This window comes from Onychomys torridus, unplaced genomic scaffold (genome assembly GCF_903995425.1).
Source record: "Onychomys torridus unplaced genomic scaffold, mOncTor1.1, whole genome shotgun sequence".
Lineage (NCBI taxonomy): Eukaryota > Metazoa > Chordata > Mammalia > Rodentia > Cricetidae > Onychomys > Onychomys torridus.
In genome coordinates, this window is record NW_023414046.1 from 666,942 (window position 1) to 690,025 (window position 23,084).

General features: G+C 40.0%; 1 pseudogene; it reads right to left on the reverse strand.

The window, feature by feature from the left end:
- The window catches only part of LOC118576617, a 33,669-nt pseudogene extending 15,494 nt beyond the window's left edge, over positions 1-18,175 (reverse strand).
- Between the last annotated feature and the right edge of the window lie 4,909 nt (positions 18,176-23,084).

A 23,084-nucleotide genomic window follows, 5' to 3' on the forward strand; every position in this document is an offset into this window, starting at 1 on the left:
ACCCAAGGACTGTGATCACAACAGGCTGAAGGGCATTTCAGATTCCGGCAGTTGGGGTAGAAAACCCCACATTTCTTCGTGATCAGCTGACACTGTTTCCCTGGGAAAATGTTTTGCTTTTCTGTTGGAATGTCCTGCCTCTATGAATGTGTGAGAAAATGGCCACAGGTATGCATGTTTTATGCCTGGGCTTGTACATGTAAATTGTGACCCTTGATGGATAGCCTTTGGGCCTAGATGGCCAGCGGAAGGGATGGAGGATCCCTTTGTTTGGCCTGGGGCACACCAAGAATGCTCCTGCCCCATTGCCTCCTTGTTCTCTGGCCAGAGTGCAGGCAGCAGGCAGGGTAACTCATGGTTGTGGTGAAGCACAGTATGGGCAGCAGATGTTGGGACTCAGTGTGGCCAGCTTCTGGGGTAGGCTGTGGACACCACTTACCCAAACACAGCGGGTTCGAGGCCGACCTCCGCATGAGGAGCCACAAGGTGGAGATTTTGCAGTGTTGCGGAGAAGGCAGGAGCTGCTGGTGGTGGGGACTCACTTAGCATGGACCAAGGTGCACTGTGGGACTTGGGGCTGAAGAGAACTGCCCCTCTGTGGTCATAACTCCAGAAGGGCCTGGCCAGACACAGAGTCCCTTCCAGCTGCTGCTCTCATGCACTTGAGAGTCTGGGGGTGAAAGCAATCTGATCTTTTGTACTCATGCTGCGTGCCATTACCTTCTTCTGTCTTGCTGATGGGTGGGGCTTCCATGACCCACCCTGAGACTGCCTTCTAAACCTGACTACAGTTTGGCTCCAAGGGCAGAACGAAATGTCACTGCCTATGGTTGCTATGCTACAGTGGCTAAGTTATCATGCTTTAGCCAGAGCTGCCTTGACCATTCATATTCAATAGATTCTGCATGCCAGTAACAATGTGGACACAAATTTAGAGATTCTTGTTATGGTATATGCATGTATTTCTGTGGCTTTACAATGTATTTTAGACCACTGAGAGAAATCACAAGAAAGACTTTGGTAAGAGTTTCTGTGTTTTAAAAATAAGAGAGAAAGCAGGAAACTAAAATAATAAAGAGAAGGAAAGGAAAAGTGGAATTTGTCTGAAGTAAAAGTCTGGGGAATCAAAGGAAAGGAGGGAAGGTGTAGAAGGTCAAAGGGGATGCATGTGAACTATGTTTGTTGTGGTTTCTTGTACCTTCAAATACTGAAGTTGAAAGTTAATTCTGGTTGGTTTTCATTTTAAAGTTAGCTGATTATTCTTTTTTTTTTTTTAAAGCTGAGGATCGAACCCAGGGCCTTGCACTTGCTAGGCAAGCACTGTACCACTGAGCTAAATCCCCAACCCTAGCTGATGATTCTTTACTGCAAACTGTTTATGTTAAAAATGGAGATATATATGTGTGTGTGTGTGTATGTAGATATGTATGTGACTTGAACTTCTCTCTATATAAATCTATGCTAGCTTTAACTGTATGTATGTGTATACAAGTTGGATTCAACTGTGCATATGTGTACAAGTAATTATTGTTTAGAAAAACATGCTTTAAGCAGCAACCACATGTCTTTCCTCCATCTTGGCTGGTGACTTCATAGGTAGGTGTAGGCAGCTTATGTGGCTGGCAGCCATCTTTTACTAAGGTTATAAGGATTTATTCAGGTTAACAAAAAGCTAACTTAGAGATTTACACTTAAGCTCTTATGTCTTTGCCAAGTGTTTAACAGCAAGCTTCTAGAGAATTCAAATAGATGACTACATGTGTTTAATAAATAAGATATTTGATAAATATTAAAGCTGCACCTCAATGATTTTATACACAAGAATATACCTTGCTCTGGCAGCTAAACTTTGTAATTTAAGGGCCACTGAGGTGATAGTCACCAGGAATTGGGATGTTCATTTCTGGTGATGCAGCAAGACAATGACCTAGGCAAATGACTTGGAACAGCTTCTGACTCGATGAGTACTGACCTTCTGGGGGTTGGAAAAACCTTTTTACCGGGGTGGCCTGGGACCACCTGTATGCCAGATGTTTACATTGAGATTTATAACAGTGGCAAAACTGCAGTTATGAAATAGCATTGGGAAAATTGAGAACCAGTGACTTGTAGAATATTTCTCCTTACTCAAGGTCTATTCGGGACTAAGACTGTATGCCTAACCTCTTTTTTTTCTCCATATTTTGAGCTTAAGTTATTTGGATAAACTGAGTCATATAAATGTTTTATATTGCTTTTTGTTTTGGTTTCTTTACTGAATCTATATTTGATATTAGAAGAGCTTCAATTTGAAAATCATTGTTTTTAAGGCTACTTATTGTAGACTGTTAGAGAACATACGTAAATAGTCAGTCATAAATAATCAAGTTCTTTAATTGTAGTCATACTAAGTAATAATGTAATTAATTACAGGGATAAGCTTTACTCAGTTCCTTGCTTATGTTTTCAGGGTTGAGCTTAAAACAACTAACTACAAAGAAAGTTTGTCTATTCAGATATATCTCTGAATAGCTCTCATACTTCAGAAATAATAATATGGCGTTTAAAATGTTGATCTAAAAGTTTATTATAGCAGACAGACTCCCAGATCTTAGCAGCAACCCAAGGTCTCCAAAGAAGATTACATATGAGGTGCCACAACATCTCTGCCTGGATCATGGTAATACTGACCACCGGGCAAGATGCCCCAATGCAATGTCTGCCACCAGGCCAAGACCCAGCCCAGACTGTGGACAAGCAGCAGGACACTGTAATTGATTGCACTCTTTTGCCTAGACAAAGTAAGAAGAGTCTTCCCTGGGTCTCTCTTCCACAGAAAAAATTCTGCTTTATGTGCCTGATGGCCAATGAAGATTGATGCTGTTCTGATTGGTGCCTCCAACACTATGGAGACATGGGTATGGACAGGCCCCTGTCATTTATAGAATTGGAAGCTGCTTGGTTTGCACTCAGATATAGTTTACCCTTCTCTGATCTCTGATAGTACTGATGGCTAGGCTAGCTATAACTTTGTCAGCTTGACAGCATCAGACAACCAGATCCTTCTGTAAGGCTATAGCTTACAGCTTGTTAGCTCATTTTTAAGAAAATGTTTTAAGATATATAAAGGTCTGACAATATGAAAGTTTATAAGCTTTGAAGATCTCAGAAAATGATTTAAGACATAAATGCAAGTTGTAAAGGTATAAATAAGTGATTTAGATTATGAAAAAACTTTCAGATTGCTTTTCCCTTCTATGATATAACAGTTCAGAGCTTAACATTTAATAGAGTTCTGATAAGCTGGTAGAGCAATGACTACTTACTGTTCAGTCACAAGCTCAACATTTTAGATTTATTTATTTATTTATTTGGTTTTTTTGAGACAGGGTTTCCCTGTGTAGCTTTGTGACTTTCCTGGAACTCACTTGGCAGCCCAGGCTGGCCTTGAACTCACAGTGATCCACCTGCCTCTTCCTCCCGAGTGCTGGGATTAAAGGCATGCACCACCACCACCACCACCACCACCACTACCACCACCACCACCACCCAGCGGCACTTTTCTATTTCTAAGGATTGTATTTTTTTTTCTCTTTCCTGGTTTTAGTACTCCTGCTATTCCCAGTTACTAAAAATGTGGGCCTAACACCTCCAAATAAGTTCATAAATTTCAACTTCTGTTCCAGTTTATGTTTGTCACAACAGATTTTGACTTGGCTGGCAGACACCTCCTGTGAGACCAAAATGAGCCATCTTAGAAATAAGACCAAAATGCTTTCATCCTAAAACTAAGACCTAAGATTTCTCCTTTTGGGTACAGGCCATGAGTTACTGGAACAGGCCATGAGTTACTGGAATAGGTCATGAGTTACTGAAACCAGTCAGCCCAGATTCCAGAAGCCAGGAAGTGTAAAAGTACAGAGTCACAAGGTAGTCACAAGGTAATGATTGCCGGACTATGGAATGTCTTCTCCCTGGTTCCCTAGGCAACTGTTTGACCAAAGAATTTTCCAACCCAGGTTTCCAGGGTAACTGACCATAGAAATGTCCCCACCTGAGGGCAGCCAATGAGAAATGGTGGCGGGTAACCATTCCCTTAGAAGTAAGATTAAGCCATGATTTCTAGAAAGCCCCTAGAAGCGAGCCAATCAGAATTGTTCCCATCCTAGCACCCCTAAATGATGTAACATTGTGTTTTTTACCTTTAAAAACTGAGCTTGCAGAGATGTGGCTACTTCCTCCAGCCTCCACTGCACTGGATCTGTTGGACGAAGTCCCTGCCTAAGCTTGTATTGCTTTTGGATATCCCAAACTAAACCTTGCTTTTGCATTCTGGCATGCTCTTCTTTGGTGGTTTCTCTGGGGGTCACAATCTGGGCACAACACTGTAAGCTTCAGTTGCTGACTACACTGCTCCAGACAACTATGAGCTTTGGACTTGCTAAAAGCTGATGTGGACCAGCCCAGCCAATGTAGTTGTTCCCTGTCTCCACAGCTGGGTCAGATAACCACACACTTCTGACAAATGTCTCATTGCTCAGCTTTTGACTATCCTTTCAGCCATTTTGGGGCCCTGACAATGGCACCCCAATGTCAGCTAGAAGCAGTTCCAGAAGAGAGTAGATCATTTTATGTTCCCTGTACATAATAGGCTGAAATTCTGGGTCAAAAATAAACTCCCTGGTATAGAGGCAAGATGGCCAACTATAATGCCCATTGACATACCAAGAAAATAGGTACAGAGTTGTCAATTGATATTTTTTTTGAGCTGAGGACCAATCCCAGGGCCTTGTGCTTGCTAGGCAAGCGCTCTACCACTGAGCTAAATCCCCAACCTGATAAATTTATTAACTAAAATGGTTTTGCAATAAGATAAGACATTTGACCTTCTTTGTGCAGAATCAAAGAGACATTATATAAGATCATAATCTGGTTGTACTCAAAGATCAGAACTACAAGACCTTAAGAATGGCAATAGATAAAGATGTTGTTGCCCTAGAAAAATAAGTTAGCTAATGGTTCTTAGGTCCCAATACCGTTGAACCCCTTGACAGATAGGACTCACAATTGAGTCCTGTCATTGGTACTTGTGAAGGGAAATTTGGGGAGGGGGGCAAATAGCTTGACCACATAGCTGCCATGACAGGCTTAGAGGCCCAGACACAGCTTCTGGCAAGCAACACCTGGACCCAGGAAAAGCCATAAGCTGACCCCACCCAGAGGGGCCTGCATCTAAGAGAAAATACCTGACATTCCAAACATTCTCTATATCCTTAGACAAATATCAGCCAATCATGGTCCTGGACCCTGGAAATCCCCTCACCCCAACCTCTGCTATAATAAAATCCCCACCATGAATGGCTTCTGGGCTCTCTGCTCTCACTGCTTCATTGGACAGGGAGCCCAAGCTCCGAGCTTGAAAATAAAGGCTCTTTGCTTTAACATATGGAATTCGGTCTCTCTGGTGTTCTTTTGGGGGATCCTGTCAATCTGGGCATAACATTAAGTGGGATATGAGGACCCCCCAGAGATAAGACTGCATAATGCCTATTTAACCTTAAATTTTCTAAATGTTAATGATACAGAGACAACAGCAGCAGAAAGGCATTGGACCATGGTAAAAACTGCTGATTTATATCAACCTATATACTATAAGTATGCTATGACTTCTGCTTTGCAAAAAGGGGAGGTGTTATGATGGGGCTGGGGTTATGCTTATGTTTCCACAGAATTGTGGATTCTATTGAAGTTGATAAAAATCTGCCATGAGCAAGATGGTTTATGATTTACAGAAAGAAATTGAAGAAACTCTTTGCAAAAAAGTTATTCCTAATATGACAGGAATGGATATTATGGGAAGTCTAGCAAATACCTCATTTAATTCTATGAATCACTTTAATAGATTCCTTATCCTAGCAGGTGTTGCTCTTGTTCTAGCAATAGAAACTTTATTGGCTTTAAAATGTGTTTTGGTGTACTTGTGTAAGATTGTAAGACAGATAGAAACAAGGCTATATTTGTTGTGAGGGTGCATAACTGTCAAGATAATTAATTTTCATAGATAGAAAGGGGGATCTGTGGCTGCATTCCTGCTGTGCTATCCTAGCCTGGTTCCAGAGACTAGTACCTAACTCTAATCCATCTTTTGTTTAAACAATACCTTTTGTTTTTCTTGTTGCCCTGTGTGAATTTTGTCTCTGAGTCTCTCAAGGATACAAAGACCTATGCAAAACTTAGTTCAGGAAACTGGGCAAACTGTGATTCCTGATAAATCGAGGAATTTGCACTTGGCATTGTATCTTTGGGAGCTCCTTTCAGGTAGTTTTGAGCGTAAGGAAATCAAGTTGCTAAAGTATAAATATTGAGAAAAATAAAAAAAATGCCCGGGGCAAAGGGAAAGTGCTTCAATCCTTAGAGACTGGGACCCCCTGCAGCCATGAAAGGCTAGATTCATTCTTTATTTATTTATTTTTCATTTTTTATTTTTTTTTATTTTTGTTTTTTTGAGACAGGGTTTCTCTGTGTAGCTTTGTGCCTTTCCTGGATCTCACTCTGTAGACCAGCCTGGCCTCGAACTCACAGAGATCCACCTGCCTCTGCCTCTTGAGTGCTGGGATTAAAGGTGTGTGACACCAAAACCCGGTTTAAATTCATTCTTAAGGTGCCTCTGAGTCTTCTTTCTATGGATCCTTGTGAACTCAAATACCTGTGCCACAATTTATGACACTTAGTTCTACTTATTTTTTATTTCTGCTCTCATTCTCGTATTTCTTTTTTTTTTTAGCTTTTACATTTAAATCATTTTTATTTTAGTATTTTTGTACAATATTTTTTTTTAAATTTTACCCCCCTTCCCCACCTTCCCCCAGCCTCTCCCCTCCATTCCCATCTCCTCCAGGGCCAAGACACCCCTAGGATTCATTTAAACCTGGTGGATTCAGTACAGGCAGGTCCTGTCACCTCCTTCCAGGCTGAGCATGTATCACTGTGTAAGCCCAAGGTTCCAAACAGCCAGCTCATGAAACTAAGGACAGGTCCTGGTCCCACAGACTGGGTGCCTCCCAAACAGTTCAAGCTATTCAATTGTCTCACTTATCCAGAGGACCTGATCCAGCTGATCCTCCACAGCCTTTGGTTCATAATTCATGTGCTTCCATTAGTTTGGCTATTTGTCCCTGTGCCTCTCCAATCTTGGTCTCAACATTTCTTGCTCATACAATCCCTCCTCTTTCTCGCCAGTTGGACTCTTGGAGATCCACCTGGGGCCTGGCTGAGGATCTCTGCATCCACTTCCATCAGTTATTGGATGAGAGTTCCAGCACAACAGTTAGGATGTTTGGCCATCTGATCACTAGACTAGGTCAGATCAGGCTTTCTCTCAACCATTGCCATCAATCTACAGAGGATGTATCATTGTGGATTTCTGGGGACCTCTCCAGCACTCTGCCTATTCCTGTTCTCATGTGGTCATCATTTATCATGGTCTGTTATTCCTCTTTCTCCCTTTCTGTTCTTGATCCAGCTGGGATCTCCTGCTCCCCTAAGCTTTCTTTCCCTTGAATCTTGCTCTTCATTGTTCTCACTGTCGTCCAGGTTGTTCATGTAGATCTCATTCATTTCTCGGTCATTGGGTGATCCCCGTGTCTTTCCTAGGGTCCCATTTTCTAGGTAGCCTCCCTGGAGTTCTGTAGCAGTCTAGTCATCATTGTTTTACATCTAGTATGCTCCTATGAGTGAGTACATACCATGTTTGTCCTTCTGAGTCTGAGTTACCTTACTCAGGATGATTTTTTCTAGATCCATCCATTTGCCTGCAAACCTCATGATGTCATTGTTTTTCTCTGCTGAGTAGTACTCCATTGTGTATATGTACCATATTTTCTTTACCCATTCTTCAGTTGAAGGGCATCTAGGTTGTTTCCAGGTTCTGGCTATTACAAACAATGCTGATATGAACATAGCTGAGCAAATGCCCTTGTGGTATGATTGAGCAATCATTGGGTATATGCCCAAGAGTGCTACAGCTGGGTCTTGGGGGAGATGGATTCCCAGTTTTCTAAGGAAGCACCATATTGATTTCCAAAGTGACTGTACAAGCTTGCATTCCCACCAGCAGTGGAAGAAAGTTCCCCCTGCTCCACATCATCTCCAGCATAAGCTGTCTTGTGTGTTTTTTTTCTTAGCCACTCTGAAGGGTGTAAGGTGGTATCTCAGAGTCATTTTGATATGCATTTCCCGGATAATTAGGGATGTTGAACATTTCCTTAAATGTCTTTCAGCCATTTGAACTTCCTCTGTGGAGAATTCTCTGTTTAGTTCTATAGCCCATTTCTTAATTGGACTGTTGGGCATTTTGATGTCTAATTTCTTGAGTTCTTTATATATTCTGGATATCAGCCCTCTGTCAGATGTGGGGTTGGTGAAGACCTTTTCCCATTCTGTAGGCTGTCACTTCGTCTTGTTGACGGTGTCCTTTGCTCTACAAAAGCTTCTCAGTTTCAACAGGTCCCATTGATTGATTGTTTCTCTCAGTGTCTATGCTACTGGTGTTATATTTAGAAGGTGCTCTCTGGTGCCAATGCATTCAAGAGTACTTCCTACTTTCTCTTCTATCAGGTTCACAGTAACTGGATTTATGTTGAGGTCTATGATCAACTTGGACTTAAGTTTTGTGCACGATGACAGATATGGATCTATTTACAGCCTTCTACATATTGACATCCAGTTATGCCAGCACCATTTGTTGAAGATGCTTTCTCTTTTCCATTGTACATTTTTGGCTTCTTTGTCAAAAATTATATGATCATAGGTGTGCGGGTTAATGTCAGGGTCTTCAATTCGATTCCATTGGTCCACATGTCAGTTTTTATGCCAGTACCAAGCTGTTTTTATTACTGTAGCTGAATAGTAGAGGTTGAGGTTGGGGATCGTGATGCCTCCAGAGGTTGTTTTATTGTACAGGATCCTTTGGCTATCCTGGGTTTTTTGTTTTTCCATATGAAGTTGAGTATGATTCTTTCCAGATCTGTGAAGAATTGTGTTGGTAATTTGATAGGGATTGCATTGAATCTGTAGATTGCTTTTGCTTTTGGTAAGATTGCCATTTTTACTATATTAATCCTGCCTATCCATAAGCATGGGAGATATTTCCATTTTCTGACATCTTCTTCAATTTCTTTTTTCAGGGACTTAAAGTTATTCTCATATAGGTCCTTCACATGCTTAGTTAGAGTAACCCCAAGGTATTTTATATTATTTGTGGCTATTGTAAAGGGTGATGTATCTCTGATTTCCTTCTCAGCCTGTTTGTCTATTGTATATAGGAGGGATACTGATTTTTTTTGAGTTGATCTTGTATCCTGCTATGTTGCTGAAGGTGTTTCTAAGATGTATCAGTTCCTTGGTTGAATTTTGTGGGTCACTCATGTATACTGTCATGTCATCTGCAAATAGGGAAAGCTTGACTTCTTACTTTCCAATTTGTATCCCCTTAATCTCCTTATGTTGTGCTATTGCTCTGGCTAGAACTTCAAGTACTATATTGAATAAGTATGGGGAAAGGGGATAGCCTTGCCTTGTTCCTGATTTTAGTGGTTTTGCTTTGAGTTTCTCTCCATTTAATTTGATGTTGGCTGTTGGCTTGTTGTAGATTGCCTTTATTATGTATAGGTATGTTCCCTGTATTCCTGACCGCTCCAAGACCTTTATCGTGAAGGGGTGTTGGATTTTGTCAAATGCCTTTTCTGCATCTAGTGAGATGATCATGTGGTTTTTTTCTTTTAGTTTGTTTATATGGTGTATTACATTGACGGACTTTCGAATATTGAACCACACTTGCATCCCTGGGATGAATCCTCCTTGATCATGGTGGATAATTATTTTGATGTGTTCTTGGTGTCTGTTTACCAGAATTTTATTGAGTATTTTTGTATCAATGTTCATGAGGGAGATCAGTCTGCAGTTCTCTTTCTTTGTTGCATCTTTGTTTGGTTTAGGGATCAGGGTAATTGTAGCCTCATAGAAGGAGTTTGGTAATATACCTTCTGCTTCTATTGTGCGGAACAATTTAAAGAGTATTGGTATTAAGTCTTCTTTGAAGATCTGGTAGAATTCTGCAGTGAAAACATCAGGTCCAGGGCTTTTTTTTTTTTTTTTTTTTTTTTTTTTTTGGTTGGGAGACTTTTAGTGACTGATTCTGTTTCCTTAGGGATTATAGGACTATTTAAATGGTGTATCGGGTCTTGATTTAACTTAGGTATGTGGTACCTATCCAGAAAATTATCCATTTCTTTTAGATTTTCCAGTTTTGTGGAGTAGAGGTTTTTGAAGTATGACCTGATGAGTCTCTGGATTTCCTCATTGTCTGTTGTTATGTCCCCCTTTTTATTTCTGATTTTGTTAATTTGGATGCTCTCTCTCTGTCTTTTGGTTAGTTTGGATAAGGGCTTTTCTATCTTGTTGATTTTCTCAAAGAACCAACTCTTTGTTTCATTAATCCTTTGTATTGTTCTCTTTATTTCTATTTTATTGATTTCAGCTCTCAATTTGATAATTTCCTGGCATCTGTTCCTCCTGGGACTCTTTGCTTCTTCCTGTTCAAGAGCTTTCAGCTGTGCTGTCAAGTCACTAGTGTGAGATTTCTCCAGCTTCTTTATGTGGGCATTTAGTGCTATGAATTTTCCTCTTAGCACTGCTTTCACAGTGTCTCATAAGTTTGGGTATGTGGTGTATTAATTTTCATTGATCTCTAGGAAGTCTTTAATTTCTTTCTTTCTTTCTTCCTTAACCCATTGGTGATTCAGTTGAGCATTATTCAGTTTCCATGAGATTGTAGGTTTTCTGTAGTTTTTTTTTTTTTTGTTGTTGTTGTTGACATCTAACTTTAAACCATGGTGGTCTGATAGAACACAGGAGGTTATTCCAATTGTTTTGTATCTGTTGAGATTTGCTTTGTGGCCAAGTATATGTTCGATTTTAGAGAAGGTTCCATGGGGTGCTGAGAAGAAGGTATATTCTTTTTTTTTTCCAGGTGGAATGTTCTGTAGATATCGATTAAGTCCATTTGAGTCACAATTTCATTTAAGTCCATTATTTCTCTGTTAAGTTTCAATTTGGCCGATCTGTCCAGAGGTGATAGAGGGATGTTGATGTCTCCCACTATTAATGTGTGGGGTTTTATATGTGATTTAAGCTTTAGTAATGTTTCTTTTACATATGTGGGTGCCCTTGTGTTTGGGGCATAAATGTTCAGAATTGAGACTTCATCTTGGTGGATCTTTCCTGCAATGAATATGTAATGTCCTTCATCATCTCTTTTGATTGATTTTAGTTTCAAGTTTATTTTGCTGGATATTAGGATGGCTACACCAGCTTGCTTCTTAAGACCATTTGATTGGAAAGTCTTTTCCCAGCCTTTTATTCTTAGGAGGTGTCTGTCTTTGAATTTGAGGTGTGTTTCTTGTATGCAGCAGAAAGATGGGTCCTGTTTTCATATCAATTCTGTTAGTCTGTTTCTTTTTACAGATGAATTAAGTCCATTGATATTAAGGGATATTAATGACCAGTGATTGTTCGTTCCTGTTATTATTTTTATTTTTTCATGGTAGTGTGTGTGTGTGTACTTCTCTTCTTTGGGGTTTACTGCTGTGGTGTTATCTATTGCCTGTGTTTTCAAGTGTGTATCTGACTTCTCTAAGTTGGAATTTTCCTTCTAGTGCTTTCTGTAGTGCTGGGTTTGTGGATAAGTATTGTTTAAATCTGGTTTTGTCTTGGAAGGTCTTGTTCACTCCATCTATGATGACTGAAAGTTTTGCTGGGTATATTAGTCTAGGCTGGCATCCATGGTCTCTTAGTGTCTGCATTATATCTGTCCAGGTCCTTCTGGCTTTCAAAGTCTCCATTGAGAAATTGGGTGTTATTCTGATGGATTTGCCTTTATAAGTCACTTGGCCTTTTTATTTTGCTGCCCTTAATATTCTTTCTTTATTCTGTACATTTAGTTATTTAATTATATGTGGTGAGGGGACTTTTTTGGGGGGTCTAGTCTGTTTGGTGTTCTATAGGCTTCTTGTATCTTCATAGGCATTTCCTTCTTTAAGTTGGGAAAGTTTTCTTCTATGATCATGTTAAATATATTTTTTGTGCCTTTGAGTTGGTATTCTTCTCCTTCCTTGATCCCTATTATTCAGAGGTTTGGTCTTTTCATGGTGTCCCAAATTTCTTGGACATTTTGGGTCATGACTTTTTTGACTTTAGTGTTTTCTTTGACTGATGAATCCATTTCTTCTATCGTATCTCCAACACCATCTCTTGCATTCTGTTGGTTATACTTGCATCTGAAGTTCCTGTTTGTTTACTCAGATTCTCTATTTCCAGCATTCCTTCTGCTAGTGTCTTCTTCATTTTTTCTATTTCCCTCTTCAGGTCTTGGACTGTTTCCCTTGCTTTTTCATAATTTTCTTTCAAGGACTTATTGTTTTCTTCTGCTTTAATTGTCCTTTCCTCTAGTTTTTAATATTGTTCTTCCCATGTTTTGCTTGTCTGTTCCTCTACTTTATTTTTGATTTCTTCTATATAAGGCTCTAGCCTCTTCATGATGTTCCTTATAAGGTTGTTTTCTTCTTCTTCTTCTTCCATTTCATGATGTTCAGGTCTAGCTGTTGGAGAATTGCTAGGTTCTGGTGATGCTGTATGGCTCTTTATTTTGTTGTATGTACTTCTTCTTTGACGTCTGCCCATCTCCTTATGGATTTGTTCTTGGTCTTATCAGTGCACTTGGTCCAGGTAGAGCTCACAGATTTATGGAGCCTCTCTCTGGTCCAGATGGAACCTCTGGGCCCGGATGGGAGCTCTGGTCCAGATGAGAGTGCTGGCTGTATGGGAGCTGGGGGCTGAAGGCTGAGTCTCAGGAAGTCCCTGGGGTCTCCTTATTTTGTCCAGATGGGAGCTCCTCTTGTCCAGATGGGAGTTCTAGGGCAGGATGGGAGTTCCAGGTCAGATGGTAGCTGGGGACTGTGGTCCAGATAGGAGTTCCAGGACAGGATGGAAGCCAGGGGCTGTTTTCTAAGTCTCCAGAAGTGACTGGTATCTCTCTGGTCCTGATGGATGGGCGTTCTGGGGTAGATGGGAGCTGGGGGCTGGTCTCTGAGTCTCAGAAAGTGGCTGGGGTCTCGGGCAGATGGGTGTGTGGGCAGGGTGTGGAGATTGCAGGGTCTGCCTGCAGTCTTGGAAAACTGGAGCCTTCTCTCAGTGCCTGCCAAATGGCTGGAAACTGGGGCCAAGTTGGGCAGGTCTTTCTGGGAATGGCTGGTGCCCAGGGCTTGGACCTAGGTGTGGGCCTCTCTGGGTGTGACCCCAGCCACTCACCTCTGGTCCAGGTGGGAGTTCTGGGGCAGAATGGAAGCTGGGGGTTGGTCTCTGAGTCTCAGGAAGTGGCTGGGGTCTCAGGCAGATGGGTGTGGGGGCTGGATGTGGAGATTGCAGGGTCTGCCTGCAGTCTTGGAAAAGAGGAGCCTTCCTGCTGGGCCTGCTGAATGGTCAGAAACTGGGGCCAAGTTGGGCAGGTCTTCCTGGGATGGCTGGTGCCCAGGGGTGGGACCTAGAGCAGCTCCTCATATTTCTAACAGGAGACTCCTTGCAATCCTGAGAAGTTTCAAAACCCTCAATGTTATAGGACATTCCTGGAATAGATCATTAAGGAGCAGAGTCATTATCATAGTAACACAAGGTTCCAAAGTCTCAGGACAAGAGGGAGTGCAATATGTCAAATTCTGAGCCATAGCTTTTTATCAGCAGACTTGGCAGGTGAAGAATTGGCAGGCTTTTCTTAAGGTCTGTTGTGTTAGACACCTGAGGCTTTGACCTTATGTATAACTGTAAAGTTTTAAACTTATGATTTATGTCAAAAGGCCTTTAGTCTAGTTTGAAGTTACTCTGAGGTAAAAATGAGGTAAACATGTGCAGTTTGTGTTAGACTGCAGAGAAATTATTATTCTGTTAGTCTGAGCAAATAGAACAAAGCAGGCTTTAAGTGTCTACAGTATCATGGGAAAATGGATCTGTGTGGTGGTATTGTGTTCCCCAAAATATTGTGCACCCTAATAAACTTATCTGGGGTCAGAGAACAGAACAGCCACTAGATACAGAGGCTAGAAAATGGTGGCACTCACGCCTTTAATCCTAGCATTCCAGAGGCAGAGAACTACCTGGATCTCTGTGTTGAAGGATACAGCAAAGCATGGTGACTCACACCTTTAATCCCAGAAAGTGAGCTTTTAATCCCAGTGAATGATGGCAGAAAGCAGAAAAGTATATAAGGTGTGAAGACCAGAAACTAGAAGCTTTTTAGGCAGGTTAAGCTTTCAGTCTTTTGCGAAGCAGTTCAGCTGAGTGCCATTTGGATATGAGGAGAGAGAGCCTTCCAGTCTGAGGAAATAGGATCAGCTGAGAAGTTGGCCAGGTGAGGTAGCTATGGCTTGTTCTGCTTCTCTGATCTTCCAGCATTCACCCAAATACCTGGCTTCAGGTTTGATTTTATTAATAAGACCTTTTAAGATTCATGCTACAGATCTGGCTATGAATCATATCCCAGTATATTTTCTATATATCAAATTATACAGCTAAATGAAAAGTTATCTACCTGACCACCCACAGATATATGTGCCCATAAGACTGAGGTGTAATCATGAGATTACATATATATTATGAAAATGCATCGTAATGGGAAGGTATCATAGCTGTTATTGCACAAGAAATTTACAAAAGAAAACAGCCAGTTCATTCAAAAGGGAGTAGTTCTGAAATGCCTTGCATGATGTTACCCTCCACCAGAATCCTTGGTTCTGACAGGATGACCTTCTGAACACTAGTTGTCACCTGCTGTATATTCTCATGTCCTTTTGCTACCAGCAGCTCTCAGAAGCAAAACACACGTACACATTAAAAGAAATAAGAAGCTTTTACTAGAGTAACATTTGGAGAATTTTATTTTAGCATAAACTCTGATATTTTCTAAGATTTAAACCTCATTAAAGGCTTTCAAAAATTTCTGGTCTTTGTGTTTCTATTACATACATTGTTGTGATTTGTAAGCAGAGAATAGCATATAAATGCTATATCACATTATTTACAATGCTATTTCTCATCCTAGTATGCATTTTCTGATGTCTTCTAAGTCTTGTAATATGTATATAGAATATGTCATAGTTTGCATTTGTAAGGTTTCTTTCCAGTATGAATTTTCTGATGTGCTCTAAGATATTCACACCTAGTAAAAGATTTGTGACATTCCTTACAACTGTAAGGTCTCTCTCCAGTATGAACTCTCTGATGTTTTCTAAGCCTTGCAATATGGATAAAGGATGTGTCACAGTCTTTGCATTTGTGAAGTTTCTCTCCAGTATGAATTTTCCGATGTCTTCTAAGGCCTGAGCAGCTAGTATAAGACTTGTCACATTCCTTACATCTGCAAAGTTTCTCTCCAGTATGAACACTCTGATGTATTCTAAGATCTGAGTGTTCGATAAAGGATTTGTCACATTCCTTACATTTGTAAGGTTTCTCCCCAGTAAAGAATTTTCTGATGTCTTCTAAGGGTTGAGTTCAAGGTAAAGGATTTGTCACATACCTCACATTTGTAAGGCTTTTCACCAGTATGGATTATGTAATGCCTGTTAAGAAGTGATAATTCAAAAAAGGGATTACCACATTCTTTGCATTTGTAAGGTTTCTCTCCAGTAAGAAGTCTTTGATGTATTTTAAGACTTGACAACTAGGTAAAGGATGTTTCACAAACGTTGCACTTGTAGGGTTTAATTCCAGTATAATTCTCTGATGTACACTGAGGTACGAGGCAGTCTTGAAACATTTCCCACATTTCCCACACTGGTGTGGTGTCTCTCCAATGTAGATAGTTTGTTGCAAAAGACTGTATGCAGCACTGAAATAATCATCATATTCTCGCTGCCTGTGCTCTTTCTTTGTAGTGTAGAGTCTCTGATCTTGAGTAATATTGGAACTCAAATTTAAAGATTTTCTCACAGTTTTTAGATTTGCAAGGTTCTTCTCCAGTGTGCATGCTTTCATGTTTATCTGGATTTGAAGAGTCAATAAGGGCATCCCTGTGATTACTGCATCTTCAGTTATTAGAGATTTCTGTAGTTTCACTTATTTTATAAACTGCATTTATGGAGGGGTCATGAAGCAATTTGCCAAGCTCATTACACTGACAAGACTCTGTTTCAGTCTTCACATGTTGATGGACAGAATGACATTTGCAATAGTTCTCTGAAAATAAGTACAATTAGATTAATAGGACTTGTTACAATAATAAACATGCGGTAAATTACTGTCTTCCTAAGTTCACTTTTAAGATAAATGAACCTGGCACTATTTAGATTAGAACTCCCAATAGTGGACATTTTTCATTCATTATTATTATATGGATTCTCACAAAAACAGCATGACAGCCTCCAAAGGTCAGTGATTTGTAACAGATATCTCATCTTTTTTTAAAAAAATCTCTAACTGGGAAAAAGATGTAAAAAAGAATTGACAGCCAAGAATTAGCTTTGGGGGCTGGAGAGATGGCTCAGTGGTTAAGAGCACTGGTTGCTCTTCCAGAGGTCCTGAGTTCAATTCCCAGCAACCACATGGTGGCTCACAAACATCTGCAATGAGATCTGGTGCCCTCTTCTGGCCTGCAGGGATACATGCAGGCAGAACACTATAATAAATAAATAAACCTTTTGCGCGCGTTAGCTTTGGGATAGAGCTGACTGATTATATTTAGAATACATGTCCCTATCTTTAAATATTTCTTCTCAGAAATTAATGCAGAGTAGTTTAATCTAATCCTAGGTTATACTTACTAAGTGATAGGAAATGAAGAATACTGTCCAGAAGACCCAATTCCTTTCAAGATTAAAGTCTTACTTAAAAGCATCAAAGGGCTTATTTTTCTCTCTAGAAAAACACACTAGATTCTTCAAAAGTAATGGGTGCAAAAACAGAGTTCTGGTAGACATCAGAGGCTCTAGATCATTTGAGGCAGGGCTGTCATGGGCAGCTATCGCTTATTTCTAACCTCCACTATTTCCACACACTGCTGTATATTTGTTAACTTTCCTCATAGGATTATTCTCAAGTCCACTCTATACACCGACCCTTGGGATTATTTCCCAGAAGGGTGTCTGTGTATTCTCCACTGGGAAGAAAATGAAGGATATAATATGAAGATATACATACAAGGAATGCAATTACAGAATAATCCTACTTCATGAACTCAGGTTAGACTTAAAATTTTGTAAAATTATTCCAATCTGATTTCAGCAGAATCAAATAAAACTCATTTTGTACTAGTATTAAGTCACCATAGTTCAAGTGCAATAGGCACAATCCTTCTAACAGCTATTATAACAGACTGATATGTCCTGGAGCCAGGCACAACACTAAGTTAAATGATCAGGAATTCTTTCAAGTGGAATTGAATATGGCAAAACCATTGTGGGCTTTTGCTTTCTCTTTCATGGAAGCCTTCATTGTTTTCCTGCTCATTCAGGAGCCCAACCTAGTTATGGCTACTCTCCTCTCTCCACATACCAGGACAATCTCATTCTTTCCAGACAGGCAATCATGCCTACCTCCAATACATAATCCACATGTTCTTTGAGGTAGCCCATGACCCATGCCAAAACTTTTACAAAGAATACAGGAGTCTTAAGACTGTACTAAGCTCAGTACATGAAAACAAAAAGCAGAGGAATTTAGGCAAGATTTCTTGATTGATATGTGTTTTCAAAGTCTTCAGTATATTTATTATTTTCGGTGTGTATATCTTTCACACTAAAATTATGTCAATTGTAATAATGGACATGGAGCTTGAAGATATGAGTGGAAATATATGCTACTGAGTTTATGGATGAATCTTGGAACCAAAATGAAGGGTGGATGACACCTCTGGAATGGGAAAAGGAAAGAGAAAACTAAATAGCATAAAAAAGTTTTTGCCTACTACTAAATTTTACCTTATTTCCTGTATCTTTTTCAGGACAGCTTAACAGATTTTACATTCTATGAAGTCAACAAACAAAAGATGGGTTAGGAATTATACAAGCAAAGTGTTCTCACCCACAAAGACCAGGTTGTTGTAATTCTCCACCATTACATCAATGCACAAAGCCTTCTGAGTAGAAGGCATTCCCAATCCTCTTGGGGGATGTCCACAGCTACATCCCTGAATGTCATCAGACCCTGAAACAAAGAAGTATGGTTTGACCACTTGTTACCTGGATGTGCTTTCCTAGATATAAGGAGATGGAATGTAGGTGAGCTAAGGTAATTACTCAAAAAGATGATTTCAAATATAGTCACATTCTACCATGAATGTTCTAACTCTGTGAAAACAGGATGAGACAATAGTCTTACAAGCAGTATACATGAAACAAGAAATATATTTAAGGTCTGCACACAGTTATCTTTTATTGGATGCTGTGTTTATGTTATACAGGATCACAACAGACATGTCTCAGAAGGAAAATTCATGATGAGGAAATGTGCTTTAATTGCAGTTACTATAGATCATGCTAAAACCCAAATCAGTCCTGTGTGTACTTGGGCCTTACATGACTCTATTCTAACAGGCTCAGTTGTGATGTTTAAACTCTAGGTACAATGCTATTCCATTAAATAGCAAGGGGTAGGGATAGAAGACAGAATATAGGACTGATTTTATAGCCAAAATTTTTGTTTTTTTTTCCACCCTAGCAAAAATTGTAACAGCACTGTATTCTGTCATTTTAACATTAACATAAGATTTCTATTGAATTAATTTTATGAGAATATTTGGGCCACTAAGAACAGATAAAAAACTCTGCAGCAGACATATTTGCTATAATCCAAAATTTTCCTAATAATATGCATAAGTCAATAGAGACAAATAATAATTTCAGAAGTTTTGAAGAATATGTCCCTACACTCCCAAAGACCAATAAAAACTTAGGGAAGGGTTGGGGATTTAGCTCAGTAGCAGAGTGTTCGCATAGCAAGCGCAAGGCCCTGGGTTCAATCCTCAGCTAAAAAACAAACAAACAAACAAACAAAAAACGGGGCTGGAGAGGTGGCTCAGTGGTTAAGAGCACTGAATGATCTTCCAGAGGACATGAGTTCAGTACCCATGTCAGAGGGTTGATAACTCCAACTCCAGGGGATCCGTGCCCTCTTCTGGACCTCAGCAGGCACGCATGCGCGCCAGCACACACACACACACACACACACACACACACACACACACACACACACACACAATTTAGGGAAGTTAAAAAAAAAAACTCACAAAATGTTTAGGGTACAGCTGTATCAGTGATATTTTGGATACGGCTCATCACAAGAATTTACCAAAAATTAAATTAACTAAATACTGAGGAAATAAAACTGCGAGTCAATATATGGTCAAATGGACCAAATAGACACTTTTTAAAGACAGGACCTCAAATGGCCAATGTTCAGGATCCCAAAAAGGCCACCACGGAAACACACATGAAAACTACTTGGAAATACTGCCTCACTTTAGGTAGAATGGCTGTCATCAACTAACCTGACAACACATTTTCCAGGGGATATGGAGAGAAAGAAAACCTTATTCACTGCTGATGAAGGGATGGCACAAATTAATACAGCCACTGTGGGAATCAGTTTGGAGATAATGAAAAAGCTGAAGAGAGAAGTTACATATGACTCAGCTCTTTCACTCCTGGCCATATACCCAGAGAACAACACACCCCACCACAGAGATATTTATACCCCATGTTTACTTGTGTTTTAATCACTGAAGGAAAAGTATGGGAATCAGAATAGTTATCTATCAATAGATGAATGAACAATGAAAACTGAATAAAATGGAGAACAATTCAGCTGAAGAGAAAAATAAGAATCTGAAGGAAAAAAATAGAAGGAAAAAAAAAGAAAAAAAAGAAAAAGAATCTGAAGGAAAATGGATGGATCCAAAATGTGTAATATTAAGTGCAGTCATACACTTTTAGAAAAGAGACACCACATTTTCATTCATATGCAGAATCCACCCAATACTATATGTATATAGAAACAGTGCAAATATGGACACAATATAACATGGAGAAGAAAGAACAAGAAAAGTTAAATTATCAGGGACTGAATGCAGGTAATGGACACAAGTTAAAGAAAAGGATGTACAGCTAAGTTTCTAGTTCTAATTCTGTCAAAGTTTTTTTGGGTTTTGGTGGTAGATAAGGAAATCAAAATATATTTGATTGTGAAAATATAAAATCCCTTGTGAGGCTCCAGAGCTTCTCTTCCCTATGATGACTCTAATTGTATAAAAGGACACTGAGTTGCATAGTCATTGGGACTGTTTAACTTCAGTGTGTGATTTTGTTGTTTGTCTCTCTGCAGAATTATTCATAATTTTTTTTAAAATTATCAGAATCAGAAAATTAAAGGCTTTTAATACATGAAAGTATAACATTTTTAGATAAAGAGTGGAAACGACCACTGACCTTACTGGAGAATCAGCCATTTCTAACTGTTTCTCTTTTATGAACAATGAAGAGATGGTTGCTTTCTTTTCAAATAAAGGGATCAAAATGGAAGAGTTAAAATTAATAGTAAAAGCTGTTAGAGAACAATGTCAGACCACATGAAATACCCAAGCAATAGAATTCTACCAGGTGTCTAGTCAATGACCCCAAAGACAGGAGAGCATGAAAAGACATTTGAAGCCTAAAGAGAAAATCATCATCAAACATCTTGTTACACAAAGAAAATTATGCTCTTAAAATTGGAGACATAAGTGCATGTCAAGATAGTCAGCAATTAACACACTTGATTTCACTAAAGCAGCACTACAGATAAATAAATAAAGGCAAAACATACACAGGAGAGTCAGAGAATCATCCATGAGAACATGGGAAATAATAAATTTCATGTGAAGAAGAGAGAAATACAGGAGAACTGGAGAGTAATCATCTAAGAGCAAGACAGCAAACTACTATTTCTCAAAATGGAGAAAGAATACAACCAATAATCTGACCAGCAACAACATAAACAAGACCATAGGAAAGAAAAATGCCATAAACAAAAACTAGCCATACTGAAAATCAAAATAGACAATCCTCAAGTAAACAAACACTGAGTTAGAAGTTCCTAGCTACAAATCTTCAGATATAAGCACACAACCTGGAGTGACTGCAGTAACCAGAAAAGTAAGAAGAGATCACTGTGGGCTGTGGGGGAGTAACAGAGATGGAGTAACAGGGAACAGGTGTCTGAAGGGGGAAATGGGAAAACGGGTGAGGATTTAACTATAGAGAAGGGCAGAATGCTGAATGCCCTTTATTGAAGAAGGGAGGAAACCTTAAATACAGGCTTACAGCACAATGGGAGTGCAGAAGTTCGCTACTGATGTTTACAATTTTACATCTAAGCTGTTAACACCCAAATGCGGGATACATAAACAAGGAAATTCCCTTAGCATTCAGGAGGGTGGGGACCGGCAGGGAATCAGCATAGGGAGGACATCAAGGTCAAGGTCAGCAAGCAAGGCAACAGCTACCCAAATTGGGGGTTCCAGGACCTTACAGGTCCCCCCTTTTTACTAAAAAATGAGCTTCTGACTTCGGTTGCATGGGACATCAACAGGTCACCTTACCTGTCATGGAAACACCTGTCCTGGCCACACAGGTGCTCTGCCTTAGGTTGGTGAGTGCCCCCCCCCCCCCCCCCCGTTACCCATCTCTGAATGCTCATTATCATACAGGCTCAACCACATGAGTTGTAGAGTTAACAGCTGCCAAGGATCTCAAAGTGGTGCTGGGCTTGTAATCTGTGTGACACAGAAAAGACCAACAGAAGTCCTAACCCACCCATAGGCAGTAGGCTAAAGGCAATTGAGCCATTCCCTTCCTTAACGAGCCTTACTGCAAATTGGAGTCCTTGTAAGATGGTATCCCCAAAACAAATGGAACTTGAGTTTATAAATTTATAACATTCAAAGCCAATTGAAATGTATATAACTACTGAATTAAATTTAACGTGCCCAATAGAATGAAAGAGTAATTAACTATGGTAGCTACTTTTGCTGCCAGGGTCTCCACTGTGCTAGCTATAGTGAAAGGGCAATCCCAGAAACAGTAGCAGCAGTGGCCGCCATTGCAATAACAGCAACAGCGGTGTCAAATTCTCTTATGGAACGTGTGAGCATCATCTGTGTCTAACTGCCACAGTCCACTGGCACGGACACAGCTCCAGGAACACGAACCACGAAGGCTCATTTTTCTTGATCCTAGCACAACTTAAGCTGATGGAAGCTCTGTAAAAGAACAACTAAGAACCATAAAGAAAAAAAAAAAAAAGACAGCAAACAAGGAGCAGAACTAATGGTCTCATAAGGGCTACATTCAGGCTCATGGATTTTGAAGTATCTTCAAAAGGGGTTAGATGAATTTCAGGTGGCCAATAAATGTTGCACAGTACTCCTGGAAAGTAGGTACTACACCAGCTTGCAGAGGATTGCAAAAATGAAAAGGCTTAGCTGGTATGCTACTGTTAACAAATGAAGGCCAGTGACCTTCAGGGTTATCCTTAATCTCCAAGGTGTCTGGTGACACGTTCTCAAACATACTTGAAAGAGCAGTTACCATACATTACCTTCTGAAGAATCCGACCACATGGCTACAGTTCCTAGGCTTATGTTAATGCTTGCCAAGGCTGGACATATTGGGCTCTCAGTCCCCATTGGCATTAGAAGGGGAGAGTTTTTCACAAAGGCCCAATAGGTCTTCGCCATGTTGGGATTTGGCAGCAGCCACAGGGCACACACAGTGCTCAGGAACCCAAAGAGGAACCTCATTGTCCTGTGGAAAGACACAGACAGATCCCTGGGCCCACACCAACACCAGACCAGGTCTCCTCAAGTACCAGTAGAAAGATCCTTCCATCGCACCAGAGGATGATTTGCAACAAGAGCCCTCTATTGCTTATCTGTAATGGATACTCCAGCAGAATCCACTGATAAAAATTTTAAAATGTATAAAACAAGGGAAACAATAGAATGTGGAGAGGAGCCATGAGCCCCT